This window comes from Pleurodeles waltl, chromosome 12 (assembly GCF_031143425.1).
Source record: "Pleurodeles waltl isolate 20211129_DDA chromosome 12, aPleWal1.hap1.20221129, whole genome shotgun sequence".
Lineage (NCBI taxonomy): Eukaryota > Metazoa > Chordata > Amphibia > Caudata > Salamandridae > Pleurodeles > Pleurodeles waltl.
Window position 1 is genome coordinate 572465886 of NC_090451.1, and position 17623 is coordinate 572483508.

Consider the following 17623-nt stretch of genomic DNA (forward strand, 5'->3'; position numbering starts at 1 on the left):
ATCAGGGACCCATGTTTTGATCCAGCACTCCAGGAAATGTATTGTGCAGTTTGCCTCCGCGTCCTCCGGGAATCCCACGAAGCACAGGTTATTGCGCCTGGAGCGGTTTTCACTGTCCTCTGCCCTATGGTGGATCCCACCTGTGCGGGTCTGAAGCTGGGCGACTTTTGCCTTGAGGTCCGCAATTTCATCCTCTGCCTGGGAGACTCGGTCTTCCACTTCTTTAATACGGCCCACTGCTGTCCGCAGATCCTGTCGCAGCAGGCCCACATCCTCTTGCACCTCACCAACCTTAGTCTCAACTGCCAGCTCTGAGGACTGGATGGTCTGGAGGATCGTGTTGACCCCTTCTGCAGCAGTGGTCTCTAGCACCAAGTCGCCCACTGCACGTGAGGCCGATTGTCTGGCGAATTGGTCAATGCGTTGCTGCGACGTGGGCGGCTGCTTACTTGTTTTGTCTCTCCCTGTGGCTATCGCCGATCTGTGTCTCGGCACCAGATCGAATTGCCCCTGGGCTATCCACCCACCTTCTGGGCTGCTTTGTCCTGGCGCCCCTACCTCGGTGTGCCGCTCTGTCACCAAGGCCCACTGTCTGGGCTCGTCGTGGCTTCAGCCGGGGCTCTCTGCCCCCGCCAGCCGCACCGCCAGCTGACCTGTGTCTCTTCTCCAGGTCAGGTCACGCAAGGGTCGGCCGCCCTCTTATTGACCACTCGCTGTCCCCCACTTCTCCTCCAGGGGTAGGCCAACCTGCCTCAGGCTGTGTAACTCCTCGGGGCCCGCATGCACCAGCACCAGGTCTCTGAATCGTGCTTCTGGGTCCCCGCAGATTCAGCGGGCCCCATCATCATCGGGAGGTGAGGGCAATCACATGTCCCCTGGCTTTGTGCGGCCTCCCGGTACCTCTCTCCTGGTGCGCAAGAGGCCCGCAGTCCCTCCTGCCGGTACCATCAAACTCCTGTGCACCGCCGACCAGCCACCGACACCAGCACAACCCACTGCCTCACCTCCAGTCGCCAGGTAGGTTCTTCTAGTGCGTCCTGGAGTGCGGGCCCCCGAGGACGCCGGGGCCCGACTGCACCACATGCCACAGGCCTCTTCTGTGCCTCTGCATGCCCCCGGGCTGCAGCAAGGGTCCCAGACTGCGGCCGGCAGGGGCGGGACCCTACTCGCCTTCTTCACCGTGGGATGTGGCCAGGATCATGGATGGTGCTAGCAGCGCCCCCTCCTCTGCGGGACGCTGCTACAATTGCGGGGCACCACCCCAGGTGGCTGCCGCGGCCCCACAAGGACTCCCCCTCTCCCAGCGGATGTATAAGAACGCTGTCTTCTAAGGATTTTGATTGATAGGTGAGCGATTGTTTTGGGATCTGCTAATGCAAATAGCTTCGAGCTTAGCGTTTAGCTTGGTAATATATTCATATTATTTTATGTGCTCACTCTAGTTGACTTTACACGCAACGGTTTGAGCAGTTCAGCAGAATATTGGGACGGCACAATACGGGGTATGTAGGCTTTATGGCTGCATAATTTTAGAGATTATTCTCGGAAATACTGACCTTCACATGTCGGATTAGATAACAAGTAGGGCTTCACTTGGGTTATCATTTTATTCTAGATACTCAGATATAGTCCAATTGATATAGTGATTCAAGTCCTTTCAACTATTGTGGAAGGTATGTCTTGCAAACCTTTAATTTTTTTTTATTAGGGCACTGCATTACTGATTGGCACTTGGGGCATCTTGGTTAACGTTTTCTCTCTTTTTTTCACTTCTCAACTTTGATTACTTAGGACGCACTTCTTTATCGTTTTTTCATCTCGTGTGAGGACATGCACGCTGGTGTCATGACTACCTTGAATGCATTCAACTTTTTTATTTGTCTTCCTTTTTTAAAAATTTAAGGTGTCACCCTCTTTGTTAATCTTCAATACATGATATAATTTAGGTATTTTGTTGTATGGTATGGACTACAAGTTTGTATAATAGTGGCCTTCTGTGTTATTCTATGTCTTAACTAACATGTCACGCAAAGTCACATATTGTGATAGCTTTCTTATCACAAAAGTCACGGGGACAAGGGTATGAAATGTATAATGGGACGATTTTATAATATAACCATAGCTACCATTTATATTTCTTACAGCCCTGATAAAGTCTTTGAGAATATTTGTCTCATAGGACGAAACACGTGTTGGCTGTTGTTGCATTATGGATATTGTTTCCAAGGATGGCTTTTGTTGCTCTGATGGACTTTTCATTTCAAGATTAAACTGAACCTTTGCCCACTAATCCCGGTCCGACTTATATTTGATTATTTTGAACTAAACATCAAGCTCTGGGAAAAAAACATACATGGAGGACTGAGCCTTGATTCATGAGTGCCCTGACATTTGTTTGTTACTGTTTGGTTTCTTTTAGAAACATTGGAGGAGGGAGGAAGATCCTCCTGCCAGGAGCACCGTGCTTTTAAGAATGTTCTAATTTTTATGTGGTGATTCACTGTCAGCGCTGTTTCCTATGACTATCTTCCTTCTCGTACTATTCCTGTTTCTTTATTGTCTCTGTTGCATACATGGTTAAGTTCTGAATCTCTAACCACCACAATTATACCCTTGAACATCTTTGGTTACTTGCATTCTTTACCCTGCGAGTCAAGTGTGGAAAAGGTTATTTGGTACCCAGTTTGCAATGCCATCTTAGGTCAGGCTGGGGGACACCAGTGGTAACAAACCGTGATAACCACAGCTCAGATCCAGGAACCTTTGATTGCCTAGAAACCCCAAGAAGGGATTTTACAGTATAGGTTTTAAGCCACATATTAGGGACACGTAAAGAAAAAAGCCATTGTTTCATGCCCATTTTTTAGTATGGTTCTCAGGAGTGAACCTCCACCCCCAAAACTATCATGGAGTATGTTAGAAATGGGGTCTATGGTTGGCAGCCAGTTTGCACTCTTCTAAGCAGGGACCTTCACTCTAGTCAGGGTAAGGGAGATACACAGCTCAGATAACAACTGATCACCCCTTGGTAGCTTGGCATAAACAGTCAGGCTTGTTTCAGAGGCAATATGTAAAGCATTTGTACAAAACAGACACAGTAACACAGTGAAAACAGCACAAAAGGACTCCACACCAGTTTAGAAAATGGCCAAATTCTATCTTAATCAAGCAAGACCAAACAACAAAAATCCAACATACACAAGTAAATACATTATTTTTTTAAATAAATTTGTTAGAAATGGGTTTTCTTGTTGGCAGAGGTATACACCCTTGTCCAAGTAGGGACCACAATCCTAGTCTGGGTAAATCAAACACAATCCAAATTATCCTATGCCCACCCTCTGGTAGCTTGGCACTGTGCAGTCAGGTTTAACTTAGAAGGCAATGAGTAAAGTATTTGTGCAATAAATCATGCAATAACACAGTAAAAACACCACAGAAATACACCACATTTCCTGATGCGCACAGATGATGTGTTGATTCTTCCCACACTGCAAGGGCTTTCCGTCGATTTCCGGCACACAGTTTTGGATCCTCACTGCGATACGTGGTGTATTGACGCCCAGGGACGATGTGTGGAAATCCTAGGCATGTGAGATGAAGTCACAGGTGCTACGTCGATCTGGTATGGTGATGCGTTGAAGTTTCTGTCGCACTGCAGGCGCTGCGTCGATTTCTCACACAGGAAGTTGGGCTGCATCGTTCCAGCTCTGCTATGCATCGATCCGGTATGGCTGTGCATCGAAGTTACGGTTGCAACGCAGGCGTGGTGTTGATCTCCACTCAGGGAGCCGGGCTGCCTCGTTTCGGTTTGGCGATGCAGCAATTATTTCACTGCTAGGCAGGCTGTGTGTTGATTCCAGCAGGCTATGCATCAATTTTTGTGGCACAAGGAGTTTCTTTGAAGAGAAGAAGTCTTTTTGGCCCTGAGTCTTCAGGAACAGGAGGCAAGCTCAATCCAAGCCCTTGGAGAGCACTTCTCAGTAGAGTCAGAGACCAGCAAGGTAGCAGGGCAACAGCAGGACATCAGTCCTTAACAGCAAAGCAGTCCAGGTGAGTCCTATGGACAGCCAGGCAGCTCCTCTTGGCAGGTTGCAGGATCTGGTTCAGAGTGCCTGTCCGAGGAAGTGTCTGAGTTGGTGGAGTCAGGGACCCAGTTTATATACCCAAAAGTGCCTTTGAAGTGGGGAAGACTTCAAAGAGTGGTTTGGAAGTGCACAAGGTCCCTTTTCAGTACAGGTCTGTCTGCCAGGGTCCCACTGGGGGTTTGGCAGTCCATGGTGTGAGGGCAGGCTACTTGCCTTTGAAATGTAAGTGTCAGGCCCCTCCACCCTTCCAGCCCAGGAAGACCCATTCAGTATGCAGATAAGTACAGGTGTGACTGAGTATCCTGTGTTTGGGGTTGTCAGGGTGAAATGTGCAAGGCAGCTGTCAACCAGCCCAGCCCAGATGTGGATTGGAGACAGGCTGCAAGGCACAGATGGATTTTAAGTACAGAGAAATGATCACTTTCTAAAAGTGGCATTTCTAAAATAGTAGCATAAAATCCAACATCCCCAATAAGCAGGATTTTCTTTTACCATTCTGGCCATACTAAACATGACCTGTTTACCCCTTTCTGATCAGAATCTATCACTCAAATAGTATATGAGGGTGGCCCTAATGTTAGCCTATGAAAAGTGCAGGCCTCACAGCAGTAGAAAACCAATTTAGGGGTTTTCCACTACCAGGGCATTTAAAACACACAGGTATATGTCCTGCCTTTTACCTACACAGCACCCTGCCCTATGGGTTACCTAGGGTCTACATTAGGGGTGACGTATGTAGAAAAAGGGCAGTTTAAGGCTTGGCAAGCATTTGTAATTGCCAAGCCGAAGAGGCGGTGAAACTGCACGCACAGGCCTTGCAATGGCAGGCCTGAGACATGGTTATGGGGCTACTTATGTGGGTGGCACAATCAGTGCAGTAGGCCCACTACTAGCATTGAATTTACAGGCCCTGGGCACATGTAGTGCACTTTACTAGGGACTTATCAGTAAATTAAATATGCCAGTTGGGTATGAGCCAATGTCACCATGTTTAAGGGAGAGAGTTTATGCACTTTAGCACTGGTTAGCAGTGGTAAAGTGCACAGCGTCCTAAAACCAGCAAAAGCAGTGTCAGAAAAGTGGAGAGAGGCAGGCAAAACGTTGGGGGATGACCAACCTAACGCTGTCAGGCCTAACCCAATGGATGCGTTGTTTTAGCATAAAGTACCTGGTATGAGTAAAAAATAAAGCTGCAAGTGCAACAGTGCGTCAGAAAAGAAGCGACGTCTTGATTTCTTACTTGCAAGTGAGGCCGGGAAATCAATTCTTTACTTGCACAGGAAGCCGTGTGGCAATTCTTTTCTCGCAAGAGAGGCTGTGCGTCGATTCTGAGTGCACAGCCTCAGGTCTGTGTGGGGATGTTGAAGATTTTGAGGCCCAGGATCTGTGCGTGGAAATATCTGACGCGCTGTGCGAAGAGTCTGAGGTGAGAACAGGAGCTTCATCATTTCTCCAGCCACAAAGCAGGTGCTGCATCGAACTTTCAGTTGTGGGACGGGCCTTACGTTGATTTTTTTGACATGCACATAGCTGTGCGTGGATTTTCCAGTGCAGGTTACCAGCTTCCACTTCTAAGGGCCTAGAGACTGGATTTGGCATCACTAAGAAATTCAAGGATCTCAGCAGAAGAGCTCAGGCACTGGCAGATTAAGGGCCTCATTCTGACCCTGGCGGACGGCGGAGGCCGACCGCCAGGGTACCGCCGCTAAATGACCGCACCGCGGTCAAAAGACCGCGGCGGCCATTCAGACATTTCCTCTGGGCCGGCGGGCGCTCTCCAAAAGAGCGCCCGCCGGCCCAGAGGAAATGCCCCTGCAACGAGGACGCCGGCTCAGAATTGAGCCGCCGTAGTTGCAGGGGTAGGACGGGTGCAGTTGCACCCGTCGCGTATTTCAGTGTCTGCTTAGCAGACACTGAAATACTTTTCGGGGCCCTCTTACGAGGGCCCCTGCCGTGCCCATGCCATTGGCATGGGCACGGCAGGGGCCCCCAGGGGCCCCGCGGCACCCCCTACCGCCATCCTGTTCCTGGCGGGCGAACCGCCAGGAACAGGATGGCGGTAGGGGGTGTCAGAATCCCCCATGGCGGCGCAGCAAGCTGCGCCGCCATGGGGGATTCTAAGGGCAGCGGTAAACCGGCGGGAGACCGCCGGTTTGCCTCTTCTGACCGCGGCCGAACCGCAGCGGTCAGAATGCCCTGCGGGGCACCGCCGGCCTGTCGGCGGTGCTCCCGCCGACCCTGGCCCCGGCGGTCTTAGACCGCCGGGGTCAGAATGACCCCCTAAGTCTTTGATGTCCCTGGGACTTCAGAACAGTGGGCAGGCTCAGTCCAAACACTTGTTGAAACTTCACAAACAGGAGTTCAAAAAGCAAAGTTCAGTTCTTTCCCTCCTCAGAGAGAAGCAGCAGGAGGAGGCCAGCACAGCAAAGCAACAGGCAGGTCCTCTTCAAATATCAAGCTCTTCTCCTTGGTAGAGGTTCATCTTGATCCTGAAGTAAAAATGAAAATGTAGGGTTGGGTCTACTACTTATACTAATTTCTGTCCTTAAAATAGGCAAAAATTAAAGGAAAGCCTTTGTTGTTCACAAGATCCTGTCTTGCCTAGGCCTGGCGCCAGACACATTCCAGGGGGTTGGAGTCTGCATGTAACCCAGGAGACTCATCAGGATATGCAGGACACTCCCCAGCTCCCTTTGTGTTACTATCAGTTGGAAATTCACAAACAGCCCAACTGTCAATCTGACCCAGAAGTGGATTCTACAGGCAGGCAGAGGCACAGAAAGGTTAAGCAAGAAAATGCCCACTTTCTAAATGTGGCATTTTCAAACAGACAATCTAAAAACCAACTGTACCAAAAGATGTATTTTTAAATTGTGACTTCAGAGACGCTAATCTCCACATCTCTCCCTGTTCCCAATGGAAAACTGTACCTAAAAGATATTTAAAGGCAGGCGCCATGTTTACCTATGAGAGAGATAGGCCTAGCAATAGTGAAAACCAAATTTGGCAGTATTTCAGTATCAGGACATGTAGTACACATCAGTACATGTCCTACCTTTCAATTACACTGCACTGTGCCAATGAGGCTAGCTAGGGCCTACCTTAGGGGTGACTTACATGTACTGAAAGGGAAGGTTTGGGCCTGGCAAGTGGGTCAACCTGCCATGTCAAATTTGCAGATTAGAACTCCACACACAGAGACACTGCAGTGGCAGGTCTGAGACATGTTTACAAGGCTACTCATGTGGGTGGCACAATCAGTGTTGCAGGCCCACAATTAGCATTTGAATTACAGGCCCTGGACAACACTAGTGCACTTTGCTAGGGACGTACTCGTAAATCAAATTTGGCAATCATGGATAACCAATCTAATTTAGACAGAGAATACTTGCACTTTAGCACTAGTTAGCAGTGGTAAAGTGCCCTGAGTATCAAAACCAGCTAAAACGAATTACAGCATAGGATGCAAAAAAACAGAAGGTCAGAATCAAAACGTAGAGAGAAACCAAGTCAAGAGCTGCCAGGTCTAACAAAGTACTAGCTTCCTTGCTATGCCATAACAATATTGGGATAATTGATGACTGCCCTCTCAGTTAACACAAAATATTATTTAAAATGTGTTCTGTAAAATGCATAATGTGGCTATTTGTTTTAAATGATCTTTCAGGGAGCCCTTTCTAACTGAATGAGTACTCTTAAGGGAGGTATGTTTTCCCTCCTTTGCTTTCTGGTTCTTTGAAATGTGGACTGGCTCTCCAGGCCCACCATGTTAAAAGATAACTATTCACCGCTTTCATTTTCTGGAGCGGAAGCACTTTCCTGGGGCGGATGGCACAGTTAGTGCATCAGAGCTTTGATAAGTAAACTTACAAGGAGACACCTATAGGTCGATGAACCTTTGGACCATGTTCGGGGACTTCCCAGTATGAGGTATCTTTTTGGCATCACAAAATCAATAGATCAGTAGTCCAATCGATATTCACAGTAACAAATCAGCAAATTAATCAATAACATTTAATAAGAATCAATAGTTGAACACACTATGGGGGTCATTCTGACTCCCGCCGGGCGCGGTCACCGCGCGCCCGGCGGGAGCCGCCAAAATACCGTACCGCGGTCGGAAGACCGCGGTGGGTATTTTGAGGTTTCCCCTGGGCTGGCGGGCGGCCTCCAAAAGGCCGCCCGCCAGCCCAGGGGAAACCGTCCTTCCCACGATGAAGCCGGCTCGTAATCGAGCCGGCGGAGTGGGAAGGTGCGACGGGTGCTGTTGCACCCGTCGCGTATTTCACTGTCTGCCAAGCAGACAGTGAAATACTCGTAGGGGCCCTCTTACGGGGGCCCCTGCAGTGCCCATGCCAGTGGCATGGGCACTGCAGGGGCCCCCAGGGGCCCCGCGACCCCCCCTACTGCCATCCGGTTCCCGGCGGGCGGACCGCCGGGAACTGGATGGCGGTAGGGGGGGTCGGAATCCCCTCGGCGGCGCAGCTAGCTGCGCCGCCTTGGAGGATTCAAACGGGCGGCGGTACACTGGCGGGAGACCGCCAGTGTTGCCGGTCTGACCGCGGCTTTACCGTCGCGGTCAGAATGCCCTGCGGGGCACCGCCGGCCTGTCGGCGGTGCTCCCGCCGACCCTCGCCCCGGCGGTCTAAGACCGCCGGGGTCAGAATGACCCCCTATGACCTTTCAGTCACGAATAACCACAACAAACTAGTTAAATGTTAGGATATTTATTTCCCTATTTGTTACAATCTAATATCATCTCCGTTAATCTCATTAGCAGTTAATCTCATTAAGAACTCATCTAATTAGCAATTAGAACGCAATTTAATCAATGCATAGTGAATAGTATTCAGTATTCAGACACAGCATTAATACGAAGCAACTTAGCAAAGTCCCATTAATACATGATTCAGCAAAGCATGAACTCAGTCATTTGCCTATTTTCACCAGATAATTGTGAACGCCTTAACTAACCTCGAATTAGCATTAGCATGTTGGGCTTCATGCAAAACATTTTTGCAAACACAAATTTGGAAAACATCTAACTATGGCCTCTGTCAAAATAGCAGTTGGTACCTAGAAAGGAAAGGCAAACAGACAATTACAATTTTGCATCAGACAGTTACCAATCCAACCAGTCAGCAAACAGCTTCAGTCTTCGTCCTCAGGACATGAGTCGATTCGCCATCAGCAGACATAGAATGGGGCAAAGTCTCAATATAGCATAGCTAAGGAATAGGACTCTTCCCTCATATGGAGGAGAAGTAAGTATAAGGTAAGTAGAGGATGGTTCAAAAGGTAAAGGACAAGCAAATGAAGTGAAAAGTCTCTGCTCTCAAAATGTGTGTCTGTTCTTTCCTTGGGTCACTCCATTAAATCAAATCTACCTAATTAGTTCATAATTCCTCATTGGATAATGCTTGGTGCATCTTTATCTCTGTCCAATAATCCTCCACGCACTTTACTAGAATATTCCACAAACCACAGTTCTCATGTCGCTGATTGGTCCATGTTATTGACATCTTCATCGGTTAGAATGTCATGTGAGAAAAGTTACACTTTACACTCCAGTCAGTGTCTCTATTGTTTTCTCGAACTCCAGGCAGCCTTGCGCCTGTTACGAATTACACTGTTGCATCCAGCAAGAATGTCTCCTTGAGCAAGTCGGTTCTCATGAGAAAGAACTTACTACGGCTACACACATCTAACTTTTGGAAAAGTACAGCTTCGTGTCCTTCAGGAAAACAGCACATTGCATGTTAGAAAAATACAGTTTATTACGAGACCAGGCAGCTAGGCCCAGACCCTCGCTAAGCTAAGGCCTAATGATTAAATGAGCAAACTCCTAATACATGACTCTAATTATAATATGCTAATACAAATTCAAAACATTAGTACATAATTAATTCAGCATCAATAACTTTCTTTAGTCTTCGTATACATTGGTGGCCACTCCCCGTGGGCACATTGCAACGCGTGCATTATTTCTATGTGAACACATTTTCTACGCAGCTTCATTACACAATATTGCAAGTTTTTCATGTTAATATTGCTTTTGAAAAACACACTCCAACAATCCCTCCTCTGATGATTCTTGTCATCACATAAACCTTCCCCCAGTAATTTTACATATTAAAATTCTCTCAAACTCAATTTCGTCCTTTATTGGCTTCCCCTTTGATTTTGCCCTTTACAATTTTTCCCTTTGTTTTTCTTCCCTCCTCTTATTATTTTTCTCCATTTTCAATTTTATTCTTTTGATAACTTTACGTGCCACCTATAGCCCAAATAAACAAGCTATAACAATCAATATTCCCTTTATTATTTTAGACAATATCCCATGCCAAATGTTACTAAGCCAATTCCCCACTGAAGCAAATCCCTTGCCAACCTTTTCCCAAACACCTGGTTCTTTCAATTCCTTAAAATCCGTACTATCCTTAGTCAAGTTAATAAGCATACTTCCAATCTCATTACTATTATCTGGTATATAGGCACAACAATGACGCTCACTAAGCATCTTACAAACTCTGCCATTTTTCGCTAAAAAAATGTCTAAAGCAAGCCTGTTTTGAAGAGTCATAGCTCTCTCCGCAGCAAGTTCAGTATTCATCAGGAGTATAGCACCTAAAACGTTTGTCAGCATGTTATCCACAATAGTAGACAACTTTCGAATCTTTATAGAATTTAAGATAACTCCCACTGAAGGGATTATCACCCCAAATATGTCTCCTACTATACCAGCAGCAGTTTCTCTCTTCTGTCTAGTACGATGTAATTCAGACAATTTCGGAAACCTTTTCAAACCGTCAAGTTGATATATCTTTGGGAAAACTATCCCTAAATAACATGTCCCATACCATCCCTTTGGAAGACGGTAATAAGCATTAAGTCCACATATATAATAGATCCCTGGGATTGCAGGATCCTGTCCATTTAACGTGAATGTCCACTTACTCCGAAACAAAAACACATGCTTACATTCACTTGTTCCCACAAACACATTGTCATAATATGATTTTGGCCTAGATATGCAAAGCTTCCCTACGTGTAATGCATCTAAAGCTAACTTCCCTTGCTCTCTAATTGCACCATACCCTTCACTACTAGCAAAAGCCCACTGCTGCAATCCTTTTTCTAATTTGCCATTTAATGCCCTTCTCCTATCTTCTGTTTGATCTAGAAAGCTTTTCTCTACAGGTGTAAGCAAGCATGTCAAATTATTGCAGTGTGCATAAGATGTGCTAATCGTCAATGTCGACTCAAAGAAGCCTTCAACTAACTTTATACTATGGTACCTAGCTACCTCACCCAAATCCTCCATTATATGCACACAAGAAAACACAAGATCATAATTTGAGTAAAAGTATTGGATCTCTTCCTGGTTATAGAATCTTGTTAGTAACAAACTACAACTTATCCCATAGCAGACTAATGCCCAATGGCAGACTATGATAGGTAACCCCCTCTTGATCTGAAACAGGAATCTGTGTACACACAAGGCAATCTTTTGCATCCATTGTGTCAAAATACTCACTCAGCAAGCAATAGAAAACGTTAGTGGAGAGTTCCCCTTTTGCGTTAGTTCCCTCATGCAAATATTTTGTATCTAGCTCAAACCTCTCCCAAGCTGTTAGTGCAGTGGTAGTTTCAGGAATTGTAGCATTGTTAGTCCCACTCTTATCCATTAGTGTCACACCCACAATCACAACCATAATGAATATCACACACACAACACCTAAACCAACACCCAAATATTTACAACGCCTACTCCCTCTATTATCCTGACTAGTGTTAGCCATGATCTGTAAAGAATCAGAAAGTGAAGGATGGTTAATACAAACAACAACAGAGGATGGTCATAAAACTCTCTTCTTTTCTTTTTTTTTCTTTCGCAGAAAAATCAAAGCAAGCAATTATTTACAGCCTTCAATTTCACTCCCAGGATCCTTGTCAATTCCAGTTAGCAGCTTGTCAAAATCGTTTTTTCAAAAGTCAATTCAGGTTTTTCAAAGTCTCATCCGGTAAATTCTCAGTCTCTTTTCTCAAACTTTTCTCTTTATTTTATTTCGATCTTTACACCAATTCAGTTTCTCCAGCCAGATTCAGGTGCCAAAGTATTGACTTGGAATTTCTCGATCAAAGCAAAACGCCAAAAACTCTTGTTGCCATTCAGCTGTCTTTGCATACGCCCATTTAGGACCTGCGTACCTTCTGTTTGCTACTCTTTTTCTTTTCAATTTGCGATCACCTTGCAACTCTCCCTCACTTAGATCTTCTCTCCTAGTTGTATCGACTTCTTCCTCTAATGCACCTTCAACAACCACTTCTCCCTTTTTCACTTGCAATTCTGGCCACCTGTCTCTTTTCAATATCTCTCCAGTCTTGGATCTTTCCTGTGGCAACCCTTCGCCCTCTCTTGGCTCTATGGTGTTTTCTCTTGATGGACCTGCAATCTGCTCAGGAGGAGTCTGGACACTCTGACTCTCTTCCACCTCAACTCCTTTGCCTTCTGGGTCTGTCAAATGCTCTAGCTCATTTCCATAATCGTCTGCTTCTGGGAGAACCTCTCTCTGATTTGGCTCTCCTGTTGCCTCGGTTGAGATAGGCTCACAGTCATCCATCTGGGTCTCTTCTCCTTCGTCTCTTACTGGAGTGACCAAGCCGCCCTCAACGGGGTCTCCTTCTGTCTCAGTTCCCCTTCGATCACTCTCCGGCCCTGAGACTTCCTTTTCTGTTGTTGTTACTTTCAACAACTCGACTTCCTCATCAGTTGGACACGTCACCTTTTTCGTGTGACTGGCATGGATCCAGTTCGGAATTCCTGCATACTTCACAGCAGTAGTAGTCGTTAGTATGACTTGATATGGCCCCTTCCAATGTGGCTCTAAAAACGTCTTCCTTACGTGTTTCTTGATGACAACCCAGTCACCAGCTTTCAGGTTGTGTCCTGGATCATTTATCAGTGGCAGGGTGGTAGCTTCCACATGGTGAGAACAAGAGCGGATCACATCAACCAGACCCTTGCAGTAGTCCAACACCATATCATCCGTTATATTCACAAGAGCATTCGCAGGCACTGCGGGGAGTCTCATAGCTCGGCCCATGAGAATCTCATCAGGAGACAGTCCTGTTTTCTTGTTAGGTGTATTTCTCATTGACATTAGCACCAAAGGTAATGCATCGGGCCATTTCAAATTTGTGGCGGCACACATTTTCGCCATTCTAGACTTCAGGGTACCATTCATCTGCTCCACTAGTCCTGATGCTTCAGGGCGATAACTACAATGCAACTTCTGTTCAATGTTCAATGCTGCACACAATAGCTTAACCACCTCATTGTTGAAGTGACTTCCCCTATCTGATTCTAAAGAGATCGGAAACCCGAAACGTGGTATCAATTCCCTAAGCAGAAGCTTCCCTACTGTGAGGCTGTCATTCCTGCGTGTAGGGTACGCTTCAATCCAATGACTAAAGATACACACAATCACCAACACATATCTCAAACCTCCACACACAGGCCTCTCAATAAAGTCCAGTTGCATTCTGCTAAATGGACCTCCAGCTCTCCCAATGTGGCTCAAATTCACCACTGTCCCTTTCCCCGCATTCATCTGTTGACAGATGATACACCTATGGCAAATCACTTCTGCAGCTTGTCTGAACTTCGGGTTAAACCAGTCAATTTTGAACAACCTAACCATGGCATCTCTCCCAACATGTGCTTGACCATGGTAAAACCTTGCAAATTGTGACAAAAGACTGTTCGGCAAGACCATTTTCCCTTCGTCTGAGACCCACAAGTCATCTGGTCTTTGTACGCACTGCATCCTAACCCAAGAACGCTTCTCATCCTTGCTAGCACGACCCTCCAACAATCTCAACTCTCCCAACGTGTCAATCATCCTTAAGGCGTAACCTGTGCATGTCTCATTTTCCTTTTCAGGCAACAATTCCCATTGATCCTTAAACGATATACAGTTCAATGCGCAAAACCTTGCGACTTGATGCGCATATCCATTTCTCATTGAAACAAAGTCTTGTGACTTCAGGTGTGCGCTGCATTTCACCACGGCAATTTCATGAGGTAACTGAATCACGTGCAACAACTCCTTAATTCTCTCACCATTTTTCACTGGTGAACCAGAAGAGGTCAAGAAGCCCCTCTGTGACCACAATTGGCCAAAGTCATGGACAGCTCCGAATCTGTAGCGACTATCAGTATAGATAGTCACTCTCAACTTGGCAGCGGCATGGCAAGCTCTAGTAAGAGCAACCAATTCAGCTACTTGAGCGGAATATACTCCTTGAAGCCAAGACGCTTCCAGGATGCCAGAAATCGTACATACAGCATATCAGGCTCTCAGTACTCCTACTGAGTCTTTGAAACATGAGCCATCACCAAAAATAATTTGGTCATTTTCTTCCAATTGGGTATCTTTAATAGCAGGCCTCGGTTTGGTGCACATTTCTCTTACCTCAAGACAATCATGTTCTACATCTTCCACATTTTCAACTTCTGTGTTTTCATTTGGAAGCAAAGTTGCCGGGTTCAACACTACATCTTTTCAACTTTAGATTTGGTGACCCCAATATAATCGTTTTATATTTAGTCAATCTTGCATTTGTCATTTGCTGCGTTTTAATATGGGTCAACAGGATTTCAACTGAGTGAGGGACAATGACTATTATAGGATGTCCCATCACTATACCTTCACACTGTGCGAGGCTTTGACCAACTGCTGCTACTGCACGCAGACAACCTGGTAAGGCTGCTGCAACTGGGTCCAAAGTAGCTGAAAAATATGCTACTGGTCAGTTTACACCTCCATGGACCTGTGTCAGAACAGACAAAAAACAAGCATCACGTTCATGACAAAACAGAACAAAAGGCTTTGTGTAATCAGGCATACCTAAAGCTGGAGCCCTGCACATGCTCTCTCTTAACTCAGTAAACACTTTCATTTCCTTCTCTTTCAACACTGTGACATCTGGCCCTTCTTTGACTGTCAGTCTCACCAATGGCTTGGAGATGACTGAGAAATTTGGGATCCACTGACCAAGTTAACCCACCTTTCTTAGAAACATCCTAACATCTCTCCGTGTTGTTGGGGGATTCATCTGTAATAGTGCAGTCACTCTTTCCATGGATAACTTCCTCGACCCTTTCTCAATCTGATGACCCAAGTAATTCACCTCTTTCTGGCAATATTGCAATTTCTTTGGGGACACTTTGTGTCTGTTCTTTCCCAGGTGATTCAGTAAGGCCATCAAATCATACTTGCACTCATCTTTTGTCTTGGATGCGACCAACAAATCATCAATGTACTGCACTAGAGTCGACTGAAAAGGCAATTCCAATGACTCCAAATCCTTCTTCAATATTTGATTAAATATGGAAGGTGATTCTGAAAACCCTTGAAGAATTCGACACCAACTGTAAACCTTGTCCAGGAATTTAAAACTGAAGAGAAATTGGCTGTCCTCATGAAGAGGCACAGAAAAGAAATCTTGGGACAAATCAACTACTGTGAACCATTCTGCATCACATGGAATCTGAAACATAATCACAGCTGGATTTGGCACCACTGGGCAGCATTTCACCACTATGTCATTGATCTTTCTCAAATCTTGGACAATTCGAACTTTCCCACAGGGCTTTCTCAGTCCCATTATTGGTGAATTATATGGACTGCTCATCACTTGTTTCAAAACTCCCTGTTTCACAAAGTCTGTAATTAATTGCGCCACCTTTATAAGGGCATCCTGCACCATATGATACTGCGGTACCTGGGGGAACACAGCATTTGGCTTCACACTGACTTTAACGGGTTCTACTCCTTTTATCAGTCCTACTTCTTTCCCTGTCAAATCCCACACTTTCTCTTGGACTGTTCCCTGCAAGTCTGCCGGGAGATCAGCCACTGTGAACATCGGGAAGAAGTTAATCAGTGGATACTCCTCGTCTGTAGTCTCAGTTTCAGGCTCTGAAACCTGCTCCTCTTCTCCCTCATCATCACTGTTTGTCTGAACCTCAATCCCCTCATTTGAACAGGTGATTGAACACCTTGTCTTGCACAGTAAGTCTCTTCCCAGTAGGGACACAGGACTTGAATCACAAACCACAAATCTATGCAGTCCTTGGAAAGTGCCAAGCTCAACCTGCACCGGATCTGTGATCGGGTTAGTCAGGAGTTGGTTTGCTACTCCCAATACCTTAACTGTATGTCCCGAAAGAGGCAGTTTTGGAACCTCTGCACTTCTGATTGTAGAGCGTGTAGCTCCTGTGTCAACCAAGAATGAGACCTTGTGACCCATCACCTTCCCCTGAACATATGGCCCTTTCTGATCTACCTCTAAGGATGCTGCAAGCCTGCACTCCTCACTATCTGAACTCTCATCTGACCATTCATCGTTTATTTCATTCTCGCCACGCAATGGGAACTGTTGCACTGTGTTATTTTGACTCATTCTTTGAGCTGTGACCTGTTGAGGAAGCATCACCTGTTGCTGTTCCATTTGTGCTAAAGGCACTTGCATTTGCTGTCTAGGTACCATGGGAACCTTGTGTTGCATTTTTTGTAATTACATCGGCTGTATATGTTGCATCTGCACTTGCTGTGTGGGTTGAAAACCTTGGATCTGATTCATATTATTCTGAAAGCTCGGATTTGGACCTCTCAATCTCGGTCCTCTCACATTTTGGAATGAACTGGCATCATTGCTTTGTTGAATCAACACCCTCCTGCACCATCATCGGACACGCCCGCTTCCAATGCCCAACGACCCCGCAAGCATGACAAGGTAACATCTTCGTCATCTCCTGCACATTATTTTGAACCACTACAGTGTTCAAATCTGGACTTCGATTCACAAACCTCCGCGACCTATGCCTCTTACTTGCACGTGAAACATTCCGTTTCCTTGCGGCTGTTGCACCATCAGTTGTAAGCAACCTCCCTGCATCCCTGACTGTGCTGCCTTATTTTGCATCACCATTGCCTTCTCTTTTAACTTTCTCTGCTTCAATTCAATCTCGTCACTACAGTACTTTGCATACTGCAACACCTCATCATTCGGCTTTGCTTGCCAGCAAATCAAATGACTCTTAATCATCTGACTAATCTCAGGTCTCAACCCTTCAACAAATCTAAACACAATGTGATTCATGTCCTTCGCCTCAACAACCTCTGTCCCACTGTAGTGCTTGAACGCCTTCAACAACCTCTCATAATAGGCATGTATCGACTCCTTGGCTTCCTGAGCCGTTTGATCAATCTTTTGCCAATCAATATTCTTTGGCGAGACTCTTGATTTCAGGAACTCAATCACCTTATAGTAATACTTCATCACCTCAGGAGACGGTGCTCCTGTGATCCTGTCCCTTGCCGGTTCCGCGGTCGGCCAATCCACACTTCTCTTGCACTCAAGCCACAAATCAGCTGGAACAATGATCTCAAAGAGAGTATTCAGGTCTTTCCAAAGGCACTTCGCAAGCTTCACAAACCTGTCCGTCTGCTGATACCACTCTATTG